At 44.9% G+C, this 18787-nt stretch overlaps 1 pseudogene; it reads left to right on the top strand.

Moving 5' to 3' along the window:
• The first annotated feature begins 206 nt into the window (after window positions 1-206).
• LOC118964350 lies at window positions 207-12018 on the top strand (annotated as a pseudogene).
• Window positions 12019-18787: the final 6769 nt, after the last annotated feature.

Below are 18787 nucleotides of genomic sequence, written 5' to 3' on the forward strand. Positions count from 1 at the left end.
CCACGTCCCTCAGTAACTTGGCTATTAGCAGCGCCGCGTCCCCGGTCACCCTAGTGTCACGAGAACCCTGCTTACCTCCTCCGGAGTGGTACGATGGAGATTCCGGAACCTGCCAGACTTTTCTATCCCAGTGCTTCCTCATTTTTGAGCTGCAGCCTTCTTCGTTTCCCTCAGACGGCTCGAGGATAGAGTACATCATTACGGTGATGTCTGGGAGGGCACTCGCCTGGGCCACAGCGGTGTGGGAGCACCTCAGTCTGGAGGAGTTCGTGGAGGAAGTTCGGATGGGGTTTGATTCTACGTTCTCAGGGAGAGAGGATGCTCGCAAGCCGCTCCAGCTATGCCAAGATACCGAAGTGTGGCAGACTACACAGTAGATTTCCACACGTTAGCAGCTGAGAGTGCTTGGAACCTGGAAGCGCTATTCGACACGTTCCTACACGGAGTATCGGAGGAAGTAAAGGGCGAGCTTGCAGCCCAGGAACTACCGATGGATTTCGAATCGCTCATCGCCTTGACCATTAGGATCGATGTATGACTATGGGAACGAAGGAAGGAGAGGAGAGTCGATTCTACTTTGCATTCGAGGTATACTGGAAGTCCCCGACGGCTCTGTTGGTTACCTGAGTTCCCACGAGAGCCTCCGAAGACTGATGATTTATCTCTTCCCGAGCCCATGTAACTAGGCAGAGCTAGGCTGTCTCCAGCTGAACGGCTATACAGGCTTCACACTAAGAGTTGCCTGTATTGTGGGTATACTGGTCATTTCGTCTCCACCTGTCCACTAAAAGGCTCTGGTGGGCCATACGGAGAAATTTTCCTCTCCCCTTAATCACATTCCTTTTCATGCCATATTGCTGTGGGGGAACCATTCTAAATCTCTCTGGGTACACATTGACTCTGGAGCTTTACGGACGCTACCCTGGCTTCCGAGCTGGGTATCCCCACTCAGCCCCTCTCCATTCCCATGGACGTTAGAGCAGTAGACGGGTGCTCTATTGGCCGGGTCACCCACAATACCATCAACCTACATGTGTCAGGGAACTACAGAGAGATGACCCAGTTCCTGCTCATTAAGTCTCCTCAGGTTACTGTGGTATTGGGACTCTTTGTCGGGTCTGGAGATCAAGGCTATGGAGACCTACATTGAGGACTCCCTAGCTGCTGGGTTCATCCGTCCTTCTGTCTCCCACTTATAGTATTGATACAGGAAGGGGACGAGTGGAAAACTGCCTTCAATATGACCAGCGGTCACTGCGAGCATCTGGTCATGCCATATGGCCTCAGCAACGCCCCTGCTGTGCTCCAGGCTCTGGTTAATGATGTTCTCTGCGACATGTAGAACTGGTTTGTCTTCATCTATCTCGATGACATCCTCTTCCTCTCCTGCTCCACCCAAGAACACATGTGGGTCGAAAACGCCTGCAACACCCTTCCCTGCTCTGCCACGGGCCTATCACCTTTTGACTGTTCCCTGTTATTTTATTTTTTTTACAATTTCTGCATCTGAGTCATACCTGATAGCAGAATGTCCTCAAACCTGTTTGTCAGTGTTCTTGGCCAGCTGTTTGGCAATGCATGAGTAATAACAATACAATTCTGAATTATAATAATTAATTAATACGTTTTATGTTTTCACTTCAAATTGTCTTTTTCAGTCAGGGCTCAATTCAATCTGTATCGTGGAAGTTCCCCTTTATGGCGCGATTGAAATGTAAAGGCAATGTTCTCGTGTTGGTGGCGACTGCATTCAAGGGAAAACTGCATATGTCAGCTCAATAGGAAATTATCTTCAACCCCGCAGCGCACACACACACACACACACACACACACACACACACACACACACACACACACACACACACACACACACACACACACTTACTCACACACACACACACTTACTCACACACACACACACACACACACACACACACACACACACACACACACACACACACACACACACACACACTTACTCACACACACACACACACACACACACACACACACACACACACACACACACACACACACACACACACACACTTACTCACACACACACACACACACACACACACACACACACACACACACACACACACACACACACACACACACACACACACACACACACACACACACACACACTTACTCACACACACACACACTTACTCACACACACACACACACACACACACACACACACACACACACACACACATTTTTTCTATTGCTTTGTTTGATATTTTCTATATTATCCCATTTATCCCATCCCATATTAGCCCATTTTAATATACTGTGCTGTATGTAGCCTTAGAAATAAGGTTCATGAAAACAATAACTTGATAACATCAGATAAGATTAATATATTAGCCATTTCTGAGACTCACTTAGATCATTAATTTGATGATGCAGCAATAGCAATACAAGGATATAACATCTATAGAAGAGACAGGAATGCTATTGGGGAGGAGTCATATCCCTGTAATGCTTAGAGAAGATCCTATGTCAAGTGTTATTGAAGTGTGGTTGCAGGTTCACCTGGCACATCTAAAGCCCTTTCATTTGGGGTGTTGCTATAGGCCACCAAGTGCTAAAAGTCAGTTTCTAAATAATATGTGTGAAATGCTTAATAGTGTATGTGATGTAAACAGAGAGGTCGACTTTCTTGGGGACCTGAATATTGACTCGTTTTCATCATGTAGTCCGCTCAAGAGGAAGCTTCTCACTGTAAACTGTAATCGGGTTCAGGTTATTAATCAACCTACCAGGGTGTTAACAAACACTACAGGAACAAGATCATCCACATGTATTGATCACATTTTTACTAAAACTGTAGAACTTTGTTCTAAAGATGTATCCGTACCCATTGGATGCAGTGATCACAATATAGTGGCTATATCCAGGAAAGCCACAGTTCCAAAAGCTGGGCCTAAAATAGTGTATAAAAGATCGTAAAAAAATATTTTGCTGTGACTCTTATGTGGATGATGTTAAAAATATTTGTTGGTCTGATGTGATTAATAAGTAGCATCCAGATGCGGCACTTGATACAATTATGAAATGACTTATTCCAACTATTGATAAACATGCACCTGTTAAGAAACGTACTTTTAGAACTGTTAAGGCTCCCTGGATTGATGAGGAACTGAAAAACTGTATAACTGAAAGAGATGGGGCCAAAGGAGTGGCTAATAAGTCTGGCTGCACATCTGACTGGCTGACTTACTGCAAATTGAGATGAAAAAAATAGGAGGATGGTAGCAGACTCTATAGCCTCTACTATCCATCAAATCTTTAATCTGAGCCTAGAGGAAAGTCTTTGTCCTCAGGCCTGGAAAGAAGCCAAAGTCATTCCCCTACCCAAGAGTGGTAAAGCGGCCTTTACTGGCTCTAAAAGCAGACCTATGAGCTTGCTGCCAGCTCTTAGCAAACTGTTGGAAAAAATTGTGTTTGACAAAATACAATGCTACTTCTCTGTAAACAAATTATCAGACTTCCAGCATGCTTATAGATAAGAGCACTCAACATGTACTGTTCTGCACTGACACAAATGACTGATGATTGGTTGAAAGAAATTGATAATAAGATGATTGTCGATAATCAAATCGATAATTTCAATAAGCATTTTTCCACGGCTGGCCATGCTTTCCACCTGGCTACCCCTAACGTGGCCAACATCTCAGCACCCCCTGCAGCAACTTGCCCCCGCCCTCTTCTCCTTCACCCAAATCCAGACAGCTGATGTTCTGAAAGAACTGCAAAATCTGGATCCCTACAATTCAACTGGGCTAGACAATCTGGACCCTGAAATTGATGCAACCCCTATTACTAGCATATTCAACCTCTCTTTCGTATCGTCTGAGATCCCTAAAGATTGGAAAGCTTCCGCACTCATCCCCCTCTTCAAAGAGGGAGGCACTCTAGACCCAAAATGTTACAGACCTATATCCACCCTGCCTTTCTAAAATCTTCGAAAGCCAAGTTAACAAACAGATCACAGACCATTTCGAATCCAACCGTACATTCTCCACTATGCAATCTGGTTTCCGAGCTGGTTATGGGTGCACCTCAGCCACACTCAAGGTCCTAAACGATATCATAACCGCCATCTATAAAAGACAGTACTGTGCAGCCGTCTTCATCGACATGGCCAAGGCTTTCGACTCTGTCAATCACCGCATTCTTATTGGCAGACTCAATAGCCTTGGCTTCTCAAATGACTGCCTCGCCTGGTTCACCAACTACTTCTCAGATAGAGTTAAGTGTGTCAAATCGGAGGGCCTGTTGTCCGGACCTCTGGCAGTCTCTATGGGGGTGCCACAGGGTTCAAATCTTGGGCTGACTCTGTTCTCTGTATATATCAATGATGTCACTCTTGCTGCTGGTGATTCTCTGATTCACCTCTAAGCAGACGACACCATTCTGTATACATCTGGCCCTTCTTTGGGCACTGTGCTATCAAACCTCCAAACGAGCTTCAATGCCATACAACACTCCTGACGTGGCCTCCAACTGATTTTAAATGCTAGGATAACTAAGTGCATGCTCTTCAACCGACTGCTGCAAGCACCCTCCTGGCCAACAAGCATCACTACTCTGGACGATTCTGACCAAGAATATGTGGACAACTACAAATACCTAGGTGTCTGGTTTGACTGTAAACTCTCCCTCCAGAATCTAGAATCCGCTTCCTATTTCGCAACAAAGCCTCCTTCACTCATGGCGCCAACATACCCTCGTAAAACTGCCTATTCTATTGATCCTTGAATTTGGCGAGGTCATTTACAAAATTGCTCCCAACACTCTACTCAGCAAACTGGATGTAGTCTATCACAGCTCCATCCGTTTTATCACCAAAGCCCCATATACTACCCACCACTGCGACCTGTATGCTCTCCTTGGCTGGCCCTCACTAGATATCCATCGCCAAATCCACTGGCTCCCGGTCATCTATAAGTCTTTGCTCTGTAAAGCTCTGCCATATCACAGCTCACTGGTCACCATAGCAACACCCACGCGTAGCACTCGCTCCAGCAGGTATATTTCACTGGTCCTCCCCAAAGCCAACACTTACTTTGTCCGCCTTTCCTTCCATTTCTCTGCTGCCAATGACTGGAACGAATTGCAAAAATCTCTGAAGCTGGAAACTTATATCTCCCTCTCTAACTTTAAGCGTCAGCTGTCAGAGCAGCTTTCGACTATGTCCATCACTGCATTTTTATCAGCAGACTCAATAGCCTTGGGTTCTCAAATGACTGCCTCGCCTGGTTCACCAACTACTTCTCAGATAGAGTTCTGTGTGTCAAATCGGAGGGCCTGTTGTCTGGACCTCTGGCAGTCTCTATGGGGTTGCCAAAGGGTTCAAATCTCAGGCCGACTCTTTTCTCTGTATATATCAATGGTGTCGCTCTTGCTGCGTGTAATTCTCTGATCCACCTCTACGCAGAGGACACCATTCTGAATACATCTGGCCAATGACTGGAATGACTGGAACAAATTACAAAAATATCTGAAGCTGGAGACTTATATCTCCCTCTCTGACTTTCAGCGTCAGCTGTCAGAGCAGCATATCGATCGCTGTACCTGTACACTGCCAATCTGTAAATAGCACACCCAACTACGTCATGCCCATGTTATTACTTGCCCTCTTGCTCTTTTGCACCCCAGTATCTCCACAGGCACATCATCACCTGCACATATATCACTCCACTGTTTAATTGCTAAATTGTAATTATTTTAGTCTCTAGGGCCTATTTATTGCCTACCTCCCTACTCTTCTACATTTGCACACACTGTACGTATATTTTTCTATTTATTTTATATTGTGTTATTGACTGTACATTTGTTTATGTGTAACTCTGTGTTGTTGTTTTTTTGCACTGCTTTGCTTTATTTTGGCCCAGGTCGGAGTTGTAAATGAGAACTTGTTCTCAACTGGCTTACCGTGGAATAAAAAATAAAAAAATAAAAGTTGTGGGTACTGTACTGTTAGATTTCAGCGAAACCTTTGATATTATTGACCATAACCTGTTGTTGAAGAAAGGTATGTGTTATGGCTTTTCAAAGTCTGCCATGTCGTTGATTCAGAGATATCTATCTAATATATCTCAAGGTTTTTTTTTATTTTTGGAAGCTTCTCAAATGTCAAACATGTGAAGTGTGGTGTACCACAAGGCAGCTCTCTCGGCCCTCTACTCTTCTCAATTTTTACCAATGACCTGCCACTGGCATTAAACAAAGCATGTGTGTCCATGTATGCTGATTATTCAACCATACTGTATACGCATCAGCAACCACAACAAATGAAGTCACTGAAACCCGTAACAAAGAGTTGCAGTCTGTTTTGGAATGGGTGGCCAGTAATAAACTGGTCCTGAACATCTCTAAAACTAAGAGCGTTGTATTTGGTACAAATCATTCCCTAAGTTCTAGACCTCAGCTCAATCTGGTAATGAATAGTGTGGCTGTTGAACAAGTTGAGGAGATTAAATTACTTGGTGTTACCTTAGATTGTAAACTGTCATGGTCAAAATATAGATTCAAAGATTGCAAAGATGGGGAGAGGTCTGTCAATAGTACTTTGGTCCCAGCTCTCTGCAGGTCATTCACTAGGTCCCCCCGTGTGGTTCTGGGATTTTTGCTCACCGTTCTTGTGATCATTTTGACCCCACGGGGTGAGATCTCACGTGGAGCCCCAGATCGAGGGAGATTATCAGTGGTCTTGTATGTCTTCCATTTCTTAATAATTGCTCCCACAGTTGATTTCTTCAAACCAAGCTGCTTACCTATTGCAGATTCAGTCTTCCCAGCATGGTGCAGGACTACAATTTTGTTTCTGGTGTCCTTTTTGGTCTTGGCCATAGTGGAGTTTGGAGTGTGACTGTTTGAGGTTGTGGACAGGTGTCTTTTATACTGATAACAAGTTCAAACAGGTGCCATTAATATAGGTAATGAGTGGAGGACAGAGGAGCCTCTTAAAGAAGAAGTTACATGTCTGTGAGAGCCATAAATCTTATTTGTAGGTGACCAAATACTTATTTTCCACCATAATTTGCAAATAAATTCATTAAAAATCCTACAATGTAATTTTCTGGATTTTTTTCTCATTTTGTCTGTCATAGTTGAAGTGTACCTATGATGAAAATTACAGGCCTCTCTCATCTTTTTAAGTGGGAGAACTTGCACAATTGGTGGCTGACTAAATACTTTTTTGCCCCACTGTATATATGGGAGGCAGGCAAATGCCTTTCACTGAGCTGTAGAAAGACAGATTGACAGGGGTGAGACAATTAATTGTAATTTATCATAATGTTATTTTGTTGTTTGCAGGCGCACTATCCTTCTGACCCTATGCAGCCAGGTTCCATCTACTTTTTAACTCTTCGCAAGTGTGGCTTGTTTGGTGTCTGCTGTGCAGGAATACCCCAACAAGTAAACTATTGATTGATGAAGGCATGTCATCCAGCAAAGGCAGCAGCACAGACATCAACTACATGCACCATTTCTTCACCAACTACAGAGTTGGGGAAACACAATTCGACCTGAATTGTGATAACTATAGTGGCCAAAACAAGAACAAGTTTGTGCTCTGGTATTGTGCCTGGCGGACAAATGTACAAGCTCCACCACAGTCTGAAGTACTACTTAAGTATTGTTTGGGGGTATCTACATTACTTTACTATTCATATTTTTGGCAACTTTTACTTCTACTTCATTACATTTCGAAAGAAAACAATGGATTTTAAAACCAAATACTTTTAGACTTTTACTGGGTGATTTTTTTAGTAATTTACTGGGTGACTTTTACTTTTACTTCTGTCATTATCTATTAAGGTATCATTGCATTTACTCAAGTATGACCCTAATACTTTTTCCACCACTGGACGTGGCTGGGGGTTATAGCATTTCTTTCACATGGCCCATCAATTTAGACAAGTGTGTCTGGGTAAGAGCCATCTAATATTTATAAAGTCTTTTGTATCTGGACACTTTCTGTTTACCTGGAATTTTTCCATATTGTTGGCTACTACCACTTTAAATCTTTACTACACTACTCACTGTTTAGCACATGACCTCACATGTGAATCTTTAAATAGATGGGTGGTGCTGGCTTAAGAGTGTGTGAACAATGCTGAATGGGTGTAGACAAAGGAGAGCTCTCCAGTAGGTACCAAAACATTCAAAGGCCCTTTTCTCAAAAGTGAGTTTACAAGTTTATCAACTTTCAAATCAGAATTACTTTCCCATTGTTCCTCAAAAATGCAGTGTATGATATACCATTTTGTAGCTCTGAGTCTCTACTTTTTACCAATGTAAAAAGACCCATTTAAAATGTTGCTACATAAGACCGAATCCAGGTGGTGAGTCACATTTGGTTTGCCTCCCTGTTGTGCTGTCTATCTGTCTCAGCATCTTCTCTGCTGTCACTCTGTGCTTCTTCTTGTTCTCTGTCTACCTGTCTCTCTGCTTAAGCCTTATATTTTATAAAAATAAATCTAACAACTTGGGCTATATTTTAAATCACGTGTCCCCCTGAATGAACATCTACCCTAAGTGTTACTACTACAGAGCTCCAGACTAACATTTTCCTCTGGTGTCACAACATTTTACAGTTGGGGACACCAGCCCTGAGTAATCATCTTATAAAGTCATTCTTATTGCTTTATTAAGAAGTATAAATAATAAACTACTGAGGTATTCAAGTTGTTTCATCTAACATGTCCAAGCAGGAATGCATGATGCAACATAATCCAGTGATTGTCATGAACTTTAGTTGACAACAGACTATAGTTCTTATATTTTACTGTCATAGTAGGACTCCAGAATGTCCAGATTTAGTTGTTTTGGTCAATAGAGATGAATTACATACATCTTCATGTGAACTAACTACTGTACACAGAACGATATAAACGTAACATAAAATGTTGGTCCCATGTTTTATGAGCTGAAATAAAAGATCCCAGAAATGTTCCATACGCACAAAAAGCGTATTTCTCTAAAATGTTGTGCACAAATGTGTTTACATCCCTGTTGGTGAGCATTTCTCCTTTATGGCATATTGTGTGGCATATCAAGAAGCTGATTAAACAGCATGATCACAGATACACCTGGTGCTGGGGACAATAAAAGGCCCCTCTAAAATGTGCAATTTTGTCACACATCACAATGTCACTGATGTCTCAAGTTTTGAGGGAGTGTGCAATTGGCATGCTAAATGCAGGAATCTCCACCAGAGCTGTTGCCAGATAATTTAATGTTAATTTCTCTACCATAAGCCGCCTCCAACGTTGTTTTTAGATAATTTGGCAGTACGTCCTACCGTCCTCACAACCACAGACCACATGTATGGCATGGTGTGGGCGACATTGTGAACGTTGTGAACAGAGTGCCCCATGGTGGCTGTGGGGTTATGGTATGGGCATTTTATTGTTGGCAATTTGAATGCACAGAGATACTGTGACTAGATCCTGAGGCCCATTGTCATGCCATTCATCCGCTGCCTTCACATCATGTTCCAGCACGATAATGCACGGCCCCATGTCACAAGGTTCTGTACACAATTGCTGGAAGCAGAAAATGTCCCAGTTCTTCCATGGCCTGCATAGTCACCAGACATATCACATGTTTGGAATGCCCCGGATCAATGTGTATGATCAATCAATCAATAAATCAAATGTATTTCTAAAGCCCTTCTTACATCAGCTGATGTCACAAAGTGCTGTACAGAAACCCATTGTAAAACCCCAAACAGCAAAGCAATGCAGGTGTAGAAGCACGGTGGCTAGGAAAAACTATCTAGAAAGGCCAGAACCTAGGAAGAAACCTAGAGAGGAACCAGGCTATGTTAGGTGGCCAGTCCTCTTCTGGCTGTGCCGGGTGGAGATTATAACAGAACATGGCCAAGATGTTCAAATGACGGTGTGTTCCAGTTCCAGCCAATATCCAGCAACTCCGCACAGCCATTAAAAAGGACAACATTCCACAGTCAATAACCTGATCAACCCTGTCACAACAGATACTGACTGGTTTTCTGATCCACGCCCCTATGTTTTTTAAGGTATCTGTGACCAACAGATGTATTTCTCCATAGATTAGGGCCTAATTTATTTATTTCAATTGATTGTTTTCCTTATATGAACTGTAAGTCAGTGAAATCTTTGTAATTGTTTCATGATGCATTTTATGGTAAGTTAATAAAGGTGTTCTTTGTCATGCTCCTTCCATCTAGAGCTGATGGAATGTTTAGCAGGTGTAAATGTTCTTTGTCAGGTCACATTTCACAATTAAAACAAGTGTATTTTCTCCCCCCCCCCCTAGGGGTGGTTGACCTGACAGGTAAAACGTGTATGTTATTTCCCCCCCTAGGGGTGGTTGACCTGACAGGTAAAACGTGTATGTTATTTCCCCTCTAGGGGTGGTTGACCTGACAGGTAAAACGTGTATGTTATTTCCCCTCCTAGGAGTGGTTGACCTGACAGGTAAAACGTGTATGTTATTTCCCCTCCTAGGAGTGGTTGACCTGACATGTAAAACGTGTATGTTATTTCCCCCTAGGGGTGGTTGACCTGACAGGTAAAACGTGTATGTTATTTCCCCCTCTAGGGGTGGTTGACCTGACAGGTAAAACGTGTATGTTATTCCCCCCCTAGGGGTGGTTGACCTGACAGGTAAAACGTGTATGTTATTTCCCCCATAGGGGTGGTTGACCTGACAGGTAAAATGCCTCTCTTGTTTTTATAAACTACTATGAAAAACATTATTAACAAACTTACTTCATGTTTTGCCATTTGAAGTGAAGTGTAGTGAAAGTGAAACTGAGTGAAATGAAAAGTCATTAGTAATGATGACTATCTCTTGCAGAATGTTCTCAATCGTGTTTGTCACCACAGGAGGTTGATGGCACCATAATTGGGGAGGATGGGCTCGTGGTAATGACATGAGCCGACTTAGTGGAATGGTATCAAATACAACAAACACATCATTTCCATGTGCTTGATACCATTCCATTTGCTCAGTTCCAGACATTATTTGGAGCTGTCCTTCCCTCAGCAGCCTCCACTGTTTGTCAGTGTTCTTGGCCAGCTGCTTGGCAATGCATGAGTAATAACAATACAATTGTGAATAATAATTAAATAATTAAATAATAGCTTTTCTGCTTTCATCAACTTGTCTTTTTCAGTTAGACTTAGGAGGTATTCTTTGAGACAACCTCTGATGGATTACAGCATTGCAGAATGTACTTTAGTAAATTAATCTGCACTTTAATCATAATGTGAAGATCTTTGAGAAATGTGTTGGTAAAACTAAAATCATGTATACATACATTTTAAATATAATGCCCATGTTATTTTAGCCATGAAAGATCCACACTCGTATTCCTCTGCGGTGGTTCAGGGAGGTGGCACCGCATTTGCTTCCTCCAGTGAGGGACGCACCACAGTGGTCAGTGTGTGGGAGAACATCAACTACTACTACTACTACTACTACTACAACACCAACACCTACATCAGCGGGTGAGCAGACCCTGACCCATGAACAGACACCACTGACTCAGTCCAACTACATTGCTCAACAGACACCACTGACTCAGTCCAACTACACTACCCAACAGACACCACGACTCAGTCCAACAACACTACCCAACAGACACACTCTTTCTATATGTATTGTGAAAATCCTGCTCTGGTTCTGAGGTTCTAGCTGAGATACGGCTACAACTGGTCTCCTGTGATTGGTTGCGAAGTTGGTGAAGAGCAGGAGATGGAGCCATCGTCCAGGTGTCTGGGAAGTACAACCCTCTAAAATACATCTACACCTTGGTGTTCACCACCAACCGGGGGCTCTCTCTGTTGGCCGGCCAGCCCTTCCAAGTCTCCTTCAACTTCTACCCAGCCCACATGGGAAATGAGCTGAGGCTGAAGCGGTCGCTTCAACGGTGCCGGCATCACCTCCATTGGAGCCCACTGGGGATTGGTGTACTTGGAAGAGGCTTGAAACAGCACCTTCTCTTAATTGGAAAAAAAAGTATGTCTTGCTCTTTGGGTTGGTTCCCTGGAAACAGATTAAGCCTAGTTCTGGACCAGTTCCGATTAATGGAGATTCTCCATTGGGCATTTCCAAAAGAAATATTATAGTTTGATTACATGTTAGGGTATCTGAGGAGTAAATATAAACTAATTTTGACTTGTTGAAACAAAGTTTAGGGGTAGATTTTCGGATTCCTTTCTCTGCAAGTTGAATGAGTTGATTACTCAAATCGATGGAGCCAACAAGACAGACTTTCTGGGATATAAAGAAGGATTGTATCTAACAAAACGACACTACATGTTATAGCTGGGCCCCTTTGGATGACAAATCAGAGGAAGATTTTCAAAAATTAAGTGAATAGTTAATAGTTATGTAAATGTAGGAAACCTGTTCCCGTGGAAAAATATTTTGATGTTGTCATGCGTAGATGTAATAGGTGGCAGGGAAGTCAGGCGCAGGAGAGTCAAATGGAGTGTAAAATGGAGTCTTTTAATAAAGTCCACGGAGTATGCTCCATAACACTAAATGTACATAAACATGGGTACAAGGACCCGACGCACACCTATACAACAATCACACTACACTGACAATAAAACAATCTCTGACAAAGACATGAGGGGAAACAGAGGGTTAAATACACAACAGGTAATGAATGGGATTGAAAACAGGTGTATGGGAAGACAAGACAAAACCAATGGAAAATGAAAAAAGGATCAATGATGGCTAGAAGACCGGTGACGTCGAACGCCGAGCACCGCCCGAACAAGGAGAGGCAACGACTTCGGCAGCAGTCGTGACAGTACCCCCCCCCCTGACGCGCGGCTCCAGCTGCGCGTCGACACCGGCCTCGGGGACGACCCGGAAGGCGAGGTGCAGGGCGATCCGGATGGAGACGGTGGAATTCTGATAACATGGAAGGATCTAACACGTCCTCCACCGGAACCCAGCATCTCTCCTCCGGCCCGTACCCCTCCCAGTCCACGAGGTACTGAAGGCCCCTCGCCCGACGTCTCGAATCCAAAATGGATCGAACAGAGTACGCCGGAACCCCCTCGATGTCTAGAGGAGGCGGAGGAACATTACGCACTTCAGCCTCCTGGAGCGGGCCAGCCACCATCGGCCTGAGGAGAGACACATGGAACGAGGGGTTAATACGGTAATGAGTGGGTAGTTGTAACCTATAACATACCTCGTTCACTCTCCTCAGGACTTTAAACGGCCCCACAAACCGCGGACCCAGCTTCCGGCAGAGAAGGCGAAGGGGCAGGTTTCGGGTCGAGAGCCAGACCCTGTCCCCTGGTGCGAACACTGGGGCCTCACTGCGGCGACGGTCTGCGCCAATTTTCTGGCGCCTTATTGCACGCTGAAGGTGGACGTGGGCTGCCTCCCAGGTCTCCTCAGCGTGCCGAAACCAATTGTCCACCGCAGGGGCCTCGGTCTGGCTCTGATGCCAAGGAGCCAGAACCGGCTGATACCCTAATACACATTGAAAGGGAGTAAGGTTAGTGGAGGAGTGACGTAGCGAGTTCTGAGCCATCTCTGCCCAGGGCACGAACTTCGCCCACTCCCCCGGCCGATCCTGGCAATAAGACCGCAGAAACCTACCCACATCCTGGTTAACTCTCTCCACCTGCCCATTACTCTCGGGGTGAAAACCTGAGGTAAGACTAACCGAGATCCCCAGACGCTCCATGAACGCCTTCCAGACCCTTGATGTGAACTGGGGACCCCGATCAGACACTATATCCTCAGGCACCCCATAGTGCCGGAAAACGTGTGTAAACAGGGCCTCTGCAGTTTGTAAGGCCGTAGGGAGACCGGGCAAAGGGAGGAGACGACAGGACTTAGAAAACCGATCCACAACGACCAGGATCGTGGTGTAACCCTGTGAAGGTGGAAGATCGGTCAAAAAATCCACCGACAGGTGTGACCACGGCCGTTGAGGAACGGGTAGAGGTTGTAGCTTACCTCTGGGCAGGTGTCTAGGAGCCTTGCACTGGGCGCACACCGAGCAGGAAGAAACATAAATCCTCACGTCCTTAGCTAAAGTGGGCCACCAGTATCTCCCGTCAAGACAGCGCATCGTCCGACCTATCCCAGGATGACCAGAGGAGGGTGACGTGTGAGCCCAATATATCAATCGGTCGCGTACAGCAGACGGAACGTACAGACGACCAGCTGGACACTCAGGGGGAGAAGGCTCTGCACGTGACGCCCGCTCAATGTCCGCGTCCAGCTCCCACACTACTGGCGCCACCAAACACGAAGCTGGGAGTATGGGAGTGGGATCCATGGACCGCTCCTCTGTGTCATACAGCCGAGACAATGCGTCTGCCTTAACGTTCTGGGAGCCTGGTCTGTAAGAAAGAGTAAACACAAAACGAGTGAAAAACATGGCCCACCTTGCCTGGCGAGGATTCAATCTCTTTGCCTGCCGGATATACTCCAGATTGCGGTGGTCAGTCCAGATGAGAAAAGGGTGTTTAGCCCCCTCAAGCCAATGCCTCCACACCTTCAAAGCTTCTACGACAGCTAACAGCTCCCGGTTCCCCACATCATAGTTTCGCTCCGCCGGGCTGAGCTTCTTAGAAAAGAAAGCACAGGGGCGAAGCTTCAGTGGCGTACCCGAACGCTGAGAGAGCACTGCTCCTATCCCAGCTTCGGATGCGTCCACCTCCACTATGAATGGCAAAGAGGGATCCGGATGAGCCAGCACAGGCGCAGAAGTAAACAGAGTCTTCAGGTGCTCAAAAGCCCTGTTCGCCTCAGCCGACCACTGCAAGCGCACCGGGCCCCCCTTTAGCAGTGAGGTAATGGGAGCTGCCACCTGACCAAAACCCCGGATAAACCTCCGGTAGTAATTGGAAAACCCCAAAAAACGCTGCAACTCCTTTACCGTGGTTGGAGTCGGCCAATTACGCACGGCTGTAATGCGGTCGCTCTCCATCTCCACTCCTGAAGTGGAAATCCGATGCCCTAGGAAGGAGATGGATTGTTGGAAAAACAAGCATTTCTCAGACTTGACATATAGATCATGCTCCAACAGGCGACCAAGCACCCTGCGCACCAGGGACACATGCTCGGCGCGTGTAGCAGAGTATATCAGAATATCATCGATATACACCACTACACCCTGCCCGTGCAGGTCCCTGAAGATCTCATCTACAAATGATTGGAAAACTGATGGAGCATTCATCAACCCATATGGCATGACCAGGTACTCATAATGACCTGAGGTGGTGCTAAATGCCGTCTTCCACTCATCACCCTTCTTAATACGCACCAGATTGTACGCACTCCTGAGATCCAATTTTGTGAAAAAACGTGCCCCGTGCATTAACTCAATAATCGTATTGATCAGAGGTAGCGGGTAACTATATTTCACTGTGATTTTATTAAGACCTCGATAATCAACGCACGGGCGTAAACCGCCATCCTTTTTTTTCACAAAAAAGAAACTCGAAGAGACGGGTGAAATGGATGGCTGAATGAACCCCTGATGCAGGGATTCAGAGATATATGTCTCCATAGCCTCCGTCTCCGCTTGCGACAGGGGATACACGTGACTCTTGGGATATGCAGCGTCTACCAGGAGATCTATCGCACAATCCCCCAGTCGATGGGGTGGTAATTGAGTCGCCTTCTTTTTACAGAAGGCGAGAGCCAAATCGGCATATTCGGGGGGAATGCGCACGGTGGAGACCTGGTCTGGACTTTCCACCGTAGTAGCACCAACGGAAACCCCTAAACACCTACCTGAGCATTCTCGCGACCACCCTGTGAGAGCCCTCTGTGGCCAAGAAACAGTGGGGTTATGACAAACTAACCAGGGTAGGCCTAGCACCACAGAATACGCAGGAGAATCAATAAGGAAAAGACTAATCTTCTCCTTGTGACCCTCCTGCGTTATCATACACAAAGGTGCGGTTACCTCCCTGATAAACCCTGACCCTAATGGTCGACTATCTAAGGCATGAATAGGGAAAGGCATATCCACAGGAACAATAGGGATCCCTAAACTATGAGCTAGACTTTTATTAATGAAATTTCCAGCCGCACCCGAATCTACTAGCGCCTTATACTGGGAATGCAGTGAAAAGTCAGGAAAAGAGACAGAGACAAACATTAGTGCAGCAGAGGGCTCTGGATGAGAATGGTGCCTACTCACCTGGGGTGACGCCAGAATGCCCTGCCTGCCCTCTCTATTCCCAGAGGAACCAACCCGGCACCGACCAGCAGTGTGCTCTCTGCGACCTTGAATGGTGCTCGAGCGGGAACCCCCTCCGGTCTCCCTGCGCACCATCCCTCCCAATTCCATAGGTTCGGGAGAGAGGGTGCGGGAGGATGGAACAACCAGACCCCGATCTAGACGTCCACGAGTAGCCAGCATGTTGTCCAGCCTGATGGACATGTCCACCAGCTGGTCGAAGGTGAGGGTGGTGTCTCTACAGGCCAGCTCCCGACGGACGTCCTCGCGTAGACTACAACGGTAATGGTCGATCAGGGCCCTGTCGCTCCATCCAGCGCCGGCAGCCAAGGTCCTAAACTCCAAGGCAAAATCCTGTGCACTCCTCGTCTCCTGCCTCAGATGATAGAGAAGCTCACCCGCTCCTTTGCCTTCAGGTGGGTGATCGAATACTATCCGGAATTGGCGGGTGAACTCCTCAAAATGGTCCAGCGCCGCAACCTCCCTACTACACACAGCGCTGGCCCATTCCAGGGCTTTCCCGGTGAGGCATGAGACGAGGGCGTAACTCTTCTCACGGTCAGATGGTACTGGGGAGGCCGTGGCTAGATACAAGTTCAGTTTAAGGAGGAAACCCTGGCAGCCGGCAGTATCTCCGTTGTATCCCGTAGGTAGGGATAAATGGATCCTCGATTCCGGAGAGGAAAAATCGTTCACGGGAGATTCCGGTTGTGGTGGTGGTGGCGCTGGAGAAACTCCCTGTCTCTCCCAGCGATCCATTTTCATGGCAATGTGATCCATGACGGAGCTGATAACGTCAATCTCCCTAGCTTGTTCCTGAACGCGTTCCTCCAGCTCCATGGGCATAGTGTCCTCTCCTGCTGACTTCATATATTTGGTCAGAGATTCTGTCATGCGTAGATGTAATAGGTGGCAGGGAAGTCAGGCGCAGGAGAGTCAAATGGAGTGTAAAATGGAGTCTTTTAATAAAGTCCACGGAGTATGCTCCATAACACTAAATGTACATAAACATGGGTACAAGGACCCGACGCACACCTATACAACAATCACACTACACTGACAATAAAACAATCTCTGACAAAGACATGAGGGGAAACAGAGGGTTAAATACACAACAGGTAATGAATGGGATTGAAAACAGGTGTATGGGAAGACAAGACAAAACCAATGGAAAATGAAAAAAGGATCAATGATGGCTAGAAGACCGGTGACGTCGAACGCCGAGCACCGCCCGAACAAGGAGAGGCAACGACTTCGGCAGCAGTCGTGACAGATGTGGGGCGCCTTCCTCAAACAATTGCATGGCATGTTTTCGCTGTAATAGCTACTATAAATTGGACAGTGCAGTTAGATTAACAAGAATTTAAGCTTTCAGCCGATATAACACACTTATATGTACATAAATGTTTAAAATCCATAATATTCATGATTATTTATTTGAATTGCGCGCCCTCCAGTTTCCCGGAAGTTGTCCTGCTTGTGGGACACCTATCCTTAAGAAGTTTTTAATTAATTTTGAATGTTTAGAATATTATTGAGTATTTTCTAAATATGCACACTTTTCTTTTTGAGGTCACGCCTTTGAAGGAGAAGAGTCACATACAGGTCACATGCATTATTGTAGGTTGTATTTACCACAACAAATGAAAAGATGAGTATGTATGAGTTTATCAGAATACATTTAATATACAGTACATGAGTTCAGCTTGTTATCTTAGCGTTATACAGCAAACAAATGTTTTGTAAGGGAAGCTACCAACTGGGCAAAGACGTCAATTCAACGTCTATTCCACATTGGTTCAACATAATTTCATTGAAATGACGTGGAAACAACGTTGATTCAACCAGTGTGTGCCCAATGGGTAGTTATTGAGATAAATTCATGTTCTTACCCAACTAAAAGAAAATAGATAACTCAACTTACATACACAAAAGTAGTTAATATAGCAATTTTGATTCATTTTGACCTTTATTTTTGATAAATTAGGTCCTACATTATATATTTGTATTAATGTGTTAATTGAACTAACACATATTATGGATAGGTAGTCACAAGTGCCTCGGGTATTTCACCTTGTCATCTGTATACAAACTTTTATTTTATCACTTTGTAACTTCTACTGATATTTATCTGGTCATCTGCAGAAAAATAAATCAGATTGTTTTCCTGTAGTAACATGAACAGGTTGTCAGTGATTTAATGAAGATGTGAGTGTTGTAACAGACTGCAGAAAACGTTGGAAAATAATGGAGACAGAAAATGTAGAATCTCATCTGCCCCTCTAGAATTAAATGGAAAAACATGTTCTGAAACAAATATTCTACAATAAAATACTGTAGATATTTGAGCAAACCAATGAACTAACCATCCTGTTAATGACCAGCTCCACTTGTCTTTTTCAGCGTGTTAATGTTTAAAGGGAAGGAGTTCCTCCTGGTGTAATAAAACAACTGAAGATTGGGAGACTGATTTTGAGCGATTTTCGTACACATTCATACGATGCTGGTATATTATTTTAATTGTTCGGTTGTTAGATTGTATCTTTT

This window comes from Oncorhynchus mykiss, chromosome 3 (genome assembly GCF_013265735.2).
Source record: "Oncorhynchus mykiss isolate Arlee chromosome 3, USDA_OmykA_1.1, whole genome shotgun sequence".
NCBI lineage: Eukaryota > Metazoa > Chordata > Actinopteri > Salmoniformes > Salmonidae > Oncorhynchus > Oncorhynchus mykiss.